Source organism: Eublepharis macularius, chromosome 2 (assembly GCF_028583425.1).
Source record: "Eublepharis macularius isolate TG4126 chromosome 2, MPM_Emac_v1.0, whole genome shotgun sequence".
NCBI classification, from domain to species: Eukaryota; Metazoa; Chordata; class Lepidosauria; order Squamata; family Eublepharidae; genus Eublepharis; species Eublepharis macularius.
In genome coordinates, this window is record NC_072791.1 from 101,502,077 (window position 1) to 101,509,188 (window position 7,112).

Consider the following 7,112-nt stretch of genomic DNA (forward strand, 5'->3'; position numbering starts at 1 on the left):
AGCTTCCATTGGAATTTCCCTATTACAGTTTATTGCCCATTTAACCATCTGAACTTTAACAACCTCCTCCTCCGTGAACTATTTTAATAGTATCTTATATATTTTAGAAATCATTTTCTTCCCTCCCTGAAGCAAACAATTCTCTGTCTCAGCATTTTGTAGTCTAAAACCATTTTTCCTCTTGTCTTTCTCATACAAATCTTTTATCTGCATATATTGAAACTATCCATATTGGAATGGCAATTCATCATTACCTTTAAGCATATAATTATTCTGTTTTATCTCAAGAATTTCTTTATATGTCAACCAGTCTTCCCCTGCATATTCTGTTCTTGGATTTACTACTTCCGCAGGGATAATCCACATTGGTATAGTCTCTTCCATATATTTCTTGTATTTAGTCCATACGGCAAACAAACTTCTTCTTACATAATGATGTAAAAACATAGAGTCTGCTTTTACTTTGTCATACCATAGATATGCATGCCATCCAAATAAATTTATTATATCCTTCCAGTGCTAACAACTTCAAATTCTTCAATATCATCCATTCCTTTAGCCAGTCCAGACATATCGCTTCATGGTATAATTTAAAATTTGGTAATTGTAATCCTCCTCTTTCTTTTGCATCATAGAGTACTTTCATTTTAACTCTGGGTTTCTTTCCAGCCCAAACAAAGTTTAACATCGTTCTCTGCCACTTCTCAAATTGTTTACTGTCTTTAACAATAGGTATTGTTTGTAGTAGAAACATCATTCTTGGAAGAACATTCATCTTAATTACTGCAATACGACCTAACCATGACAAGTTCATTTTATTCCATCTAATAATATCTTTATCTATTTGTTGCCATAACTTGTCATAGTTATTCTTATATAAGTCAATATTTTTCGCTGTCACTTCCACTCCCAAATATTTAACTTTGTTCACTACTTCACATTCCACCTTATCCATCAACTCCTTTTGTTGTTGTTTGGTCATATTTTTGCCAGTATTTTGGACTTCACCTTATTTATTACAAATCCCGCTAAATCTCCAAAGTCTTTCATTTTCTTCATCAATTTAGGCATGAACTCTATTGGATCCTCCACTATCACCATTATGTCATCAGCAAAAGCTCTCACTTTATATTCAAATCCTTTTATTCTCAGTCCTCTTATTAAATTATCTTCTCTTATTTGCCTAAGTAGAATCTCCAATACCATTACAAACAAAAGTGGGGAAAGCGGACATCCTTGTCTTGTTCCTTTTCTGATTTCTAACTTTTTTGTTACATCCGAATTAACAATTATATTTGCAGATTGGTTTTTATATATTGCCTTTATTGCTTGTATAAATTTCTCTCCCAACTGCATCTTCTCCATTGTTGCACACATAAAATCCCAGTTCAAATTTTCAAACGCTTTCTCCGCATCCACAAAGAAAAAGCCAACCTGCTTCCCTGGATTTTTATCATAATACTCAATGGCATTCAGCAATACTCGTAAATTATTTTTTATTTGCCTTTCCGGTAAAAAGCCAGCTTGGTCTTCTTCTATAAATTTCACTAACCACGCTTTAAGTCTTTCCACTAATATCTTAGCAAATATTTTATAGTCATTATAGTTAGAGATATTGGTCTATAATTCTTTACATTGCTTAAGTCTAATGTCTCCTTCGGTATCAATGTAATATTAGCCTCATTCCATGTATCTGGCATCTCTGCCCCCTCAAATATCTCATTCATCAGTTTTTGCATCAGATGTTTTAAATCCTCTACCATCACTTTATAAAATTTTGCTGTAATTCTATCCGGTCCCGGAGCTTTACCCACTGTAGTAGCTTGTATTGCTTGCCCCACTTCCATTGTTGTTATCTCAGCATTAAGCTTCTCTTTCAACTTCTCCGGCAACTTAGGTAAATCAATCATGTCAAAATAGTCTCGTATCTTAGCATATTCCACTGTTTTTTTTATATAGTCTTGCATAGTATTTATAGAATGCTCTCTCAATCAGTCCTTGATCATATAATTCCTTCCCCTCTTCTATTATTTTACTTATTGTTCTTTTTTCTCTCTTCTTCTTCAATTGCCACGCCAAATATCTCCCTGGTTTGTTACGTCCTTCAAATGATTTTTGCTTCATTTTCTTCAATTCCCACTCCACTTCCTTATTTTCCATAACCCTAATTTGTTCTTGCAATAACTTTATTTCATACAACAATTTCTTTTTGCCTGGCCTCTTTTTCAGTTGCTGTTCAACTTGGATAATTTTTTCCTGAATCTCTTTTAACTTCATTTCTTTTTTCTTTTTGTCTCTGACATTTAGATCCATTAACACACCTCTAATTACTGCTTTATATGTATCCCAGACCTTATGTGTTGACACACCTTTATCCACATTATACTGAATAAAAATTTTCATTTCTTTTTTAAGCACACATTTTGGGTCGCCCAAAAGATCCTCATTAATTCTCCATCTCCGTTTCTTATTTCTCCTTCCAAATCTCCACATCACAGGATTATGAGCTGAGCTAATTTTCGGTAAAATATCAGTCTCTTTTGTCAATACTACCAGTTCCTTAGACGCCCAGATCATATCTATTCTGGAAAAAGATTGATGGCTAGTTGAAAAAAAAGTATATTGCTTCACTGTAGGATTATATTTTCTCCAAATATCTTCTAAATTTTCTTGTTCCTGTATTCCGAAAAATGACTTTGGTAGTTTCCCCATCCTTACTTTGCTTGTTGATTAACTTTTATCCAGTTGCAAATCTACCACTCCATTAAAGTCTCCAGCTAAGATTACCTGAACATAAGTCCATTGCTCCATTTGTTCTTGTAAATCTTTGAAAAATATCTCCTTAGAGCCATTTGGTGCATATAATCCAAGTATCAAGGTTTTTTTTGCATTACATAAAAATTCCACAGCCAGGTATCTTCCACTTTTATCAGACACTATTAATTTGGGTTGCAATTCTTCATTAATATATATAACTATTCCCCTCTTCTTTTGCTTGGTTGCCGAAACAAATTGCTTTCCTAACTTCTTATTAATTAAATATTTAACATCTTGATCTCTAACATGAGTCTCTTGCAAGCAAATCACATTACTTCTTTGTTTGGATAGCCAATGTAACACAGCTTTTTGTTTAGAGGGTGAATTGAGTCCGTTAACATTCCATGAAATGAATTTGTACTCCATAATTATAATCTAGTTGAGCTAGGAAAGTCTTTTCCATTCTCCATCAGAAAGACGTCCATTGCATATTTTGACTTAATCACTTGTCTCCCTGATTGAAATTCAAAAGTCACTCCTTCCGGCAGCTCCCATCTGTATCTAATTTCAGCTGCCTTCAATTTTTGTATCAAATCTCTATATTTTTTCCGATCCTGGAGTACTTTTCGTGGTACTTCTTTCATAATTCGAACCCGTGTCCCAGCTATTTCCAGTGGAGTTTTGAAATACCTCCTAATAATTTCCTCCTTCATTCTCCTTGTGGTCAATTGGACAATAATATCTCTTGGTAAATTCTTTTGTTCTGCGTATTTTGAATTAACTCTGTACACGATATCTAGATGTGTCATCATTTCCTCCTCTGTTTGTCCCCAAAATTTTGCCAATATTTCAGCCACTTATTTCAGAGCAGATCCGTCCATTTTTTCCGGGACCACCCTCATAAGAATTTGTCTGTCCATTGGTTTGCATTCCATCATCACAATTCTTTCACCCATACCCATAGTCTCTGTCTGTATAGCCTCCGTTTTTTTCTCCCCATCCTGCACCATCTGTTGTGTTTCTTGCACCTTTTGTTGGGTATTCTGTAAATCTGTTTTATTGCCTCTATCTCTTTTTTAACCTCCGTTATTTCCGACTTAATCACTTCTTTTATTTCCATCATTAAATTTTGCTGCAGTTGTTGTACCATTTCCCGAATCTCTTTATTTCCCTCCGTTATTTTCTTGTCCAAATTCTCAATGGCAACCTGCCAATCCTTTTCTTTTTTGGAGGCCATCGGACTTGCCTTGGGTCCCCACGAATCCGCTCTCTTTCTTAGCTCCATCTTCTTTTTAATTCAAGTATCTGTTTTTATATATCAATATATTAAACGTTTGCCCTCTGTTAAAATGGTGGTTGAGGCTTCCCTTTCCCTTGAAATGTCGGGCGATGTTTCTCTATGATATAAAATGCCGGGTGATCTTTCTCTATGGTAACAATGTCACTACAGTATTCTTCCCTTACTTTCAATGGTGAGCCCTTTACTTCTGTTTCCTTTCCCTTATTTTCAATGGTGGGTGCTTCACTTCCTCTTCCAACGTTGTTTTCCTTCCGGTTCTTCCTGTTCTTCCTGACCTCTCCCTTGCCGCTCTGTCTCTGTCTCCTCTCCATCTATTATCCTCCACTTCCTGTCTCGCAGCGCGTCTTCCAATTCCCACGATCCGCCCTCCACATCGCTATCTCCCCGACCACAGGTATGCAAAACAATATCCTTTCTTAGCTCTTTTTGGCTTTTTCTCGTTTTCAAACTTCAAATTAAACTGCTCAGTTCTTTTTTTTTAATTTTTATTGGATTAGAAATCACTATAATATCCATTACAATCAATTTCCTTTAAATATTCCAATTCTAACCTCCTCCCTTCCCCCCCCCTTTTGTTGACTTCCAACAGTTTTCCAACCCCTTATCCATTTTCCCCCTACTCATTTCAAACTTATTTTATTCTATTAAACATATACTTTCACTCTCTTCTAAGCTTCTCTATTATAACACAGTGCTATCTCTATTCCCTTTCCCACTTAACTTATCAACTAAATATTACATTCCTGGCATATATTCTTTAATAATAACAATCATTTGTCTAATTTTTGTACTCTATATTCTATCTTATTCATTCTTGTCTCGTCAATATGGGACAAACAATTTGTCCCTTATTCTACATAACTTTAAGTACTTCTATAAGCATTGTATACATTCACTATAAGTCAATCAATTTAACTTGTACTCTATATGTTGCTCTTTACTTCCTTCTGTCTTATATTCATTCTATTTTAGTTATATAATTTCTCCATTATACAATTATCTGCCAGAAATAAAATTAGTTAGTTTCTATCCTTATAATTCTTATAATAACACCTCTATTACTTAATACTATATATAGTAGTCAAATAAAATATTTGCTTAGAATTTCTCATTTAACTCTCCTCCCCTCGGTAAAGTCACTTCCCTCTTCTTTTGTTGTATTTCAGTAATTTTCAAACTGCCACAGTTCTCCTCCCACCTCCCATTTTTTCACCAAATATTGCTTCAACTTTTCCCAATCCATGTTGAACTGTCCTGGATCAAGGTCTCTCAGTTTCCTTGTCATTTTGCTGATTGATGGTCCTCGATCGCAGGGTAGGGCATAATCAATGGGAAGAGGAGAGTTTGGGCAAAAGTGGAAAGTACAAGAAGTGCCAACTATCGAGGACTGGATTTACAAATTGCTGTACATGGCAAAATGGACAAATTCAGGTTTCCCATCTCCTGAGTCCTGGCTTGGGGAAAGGTAAGAGTATACCAACAGGTAAGAAGGAGCTGAGGAGTGGGCTACCTGGCTTGCTTGTTCACATCAGCCTCTCCTCTCCCCTCACCTGCGTATCCAGTGCTGGCCCCTCAAAGTGAGGCTTGCTGGGGGGCGCAGCGCTTTTCTGTGAACTGGTACAGTCCATGCATGACACAGAGGCCATGCTTGACACACCTGTTGCAGGGGGGGGGGAGGGATCCTAGCAACTTATGCCAGGGCTCCATTCACACTTCTTTAGCTGGGCTCCCCTCTCAGGCAGAGGAGAGAGCACAGCCATGGTTAAGAGTGACTTGGTACTCACTCTCAGAACTTCCTTTCAATGATGGGTGCAGAACCCCTTAACTGTCTCCCTCACAGGATCACAGCTGCAAGCTGTCATGTATGCCAGCATACCTGCCAATATTGTGTTATGCATTTTGTGCTGATCATAACTGTTTGCCAAAGTTATATTCTGTGTACTACATATATCATCTGAGGGTGTCTTAACTGCTAACATAAAATGCAGGAGAGCTAGTGGGGCCTCTCCATTATCTGTTGAAAATACTTACTTTCACATTTCCAGCAAGTGTCCTTGAAGGTGAGCTGCTAGCAGTGAACACTGTATCTTTTCCCAGGGACTGGGATATTTTCTCTTTGTATTCCATCTAGCCTAAACTAATCAGTTCCCATGTAATTTCTTTGGGGTTTTGTGCCAGAATGTCAATGGACCGAATGGCAGGAAGTTTCTCTATAATTAGTAATGCTAGTAATGCTTTTGTTTGAATTGTCACTTCTGCCAATTACTACCTTTGTGTGAACATCCTGAACTGTATGGATCTCAATAAAGTTGCTTCAACTGGAACACCTGTATGTTAACTGTGGAGAGCTTGATGGACCTAACTGCCAGAGAAGCACAACATCCAGCTGCAGATGAGGAATAATTTCTCACCAGAGGGACATTCGTCATCTGGTTGCTGGCAGCGCCTGTAACAATGGAGCTGCTGCAAGGCCCAGCCCCTCACCACATATGTGTCTGTTTCCCTTTCAGGCAATCCATGACCCATCAAGGAGGCAAAAAGCATGGCTAATCCAGTCTTCAGTGATCCTCCTCAACTGTCATTCAAGCTCAGCTGCAGGAGTGGTTCCCCAGGCAGCCTGCGTCTCCACCTCACTCCTGAGAAGGCAGCATGAAGAATGGATCTCATGACTTTGACTGCTGCATGAACATGCTCAGCTCCCTTCTTGGGCAAGGGGAGTTGGCAACATGCATCCAGACATCCTTTTCACTTTGGGGAGCTCAATAAAGTCTGTGTTGAACAAAAACTCCCTCCCTGTCTGTTTGCTTGCTTGCAGATGACAATAGTCCCTCCCCTCACTTCTCTGTAGGGATACCCTTGTGTATATCCCAAAGGGTGGTTTCAGGCTTTGAGCTGATATGGATGGGGTGGCCTCGAAGTGGGCCCAGGCATCTCTGTGCCTTTGTGTAGCTCTGCTGCCAACAAGAGCAGGGTTCTAGTGATACCTTAGAAGCTCTAGTCCCATTGAGCTTCCCTCTCTGCTTCCCCCCATCAAATTCACTGCAGGCAGCAAGGT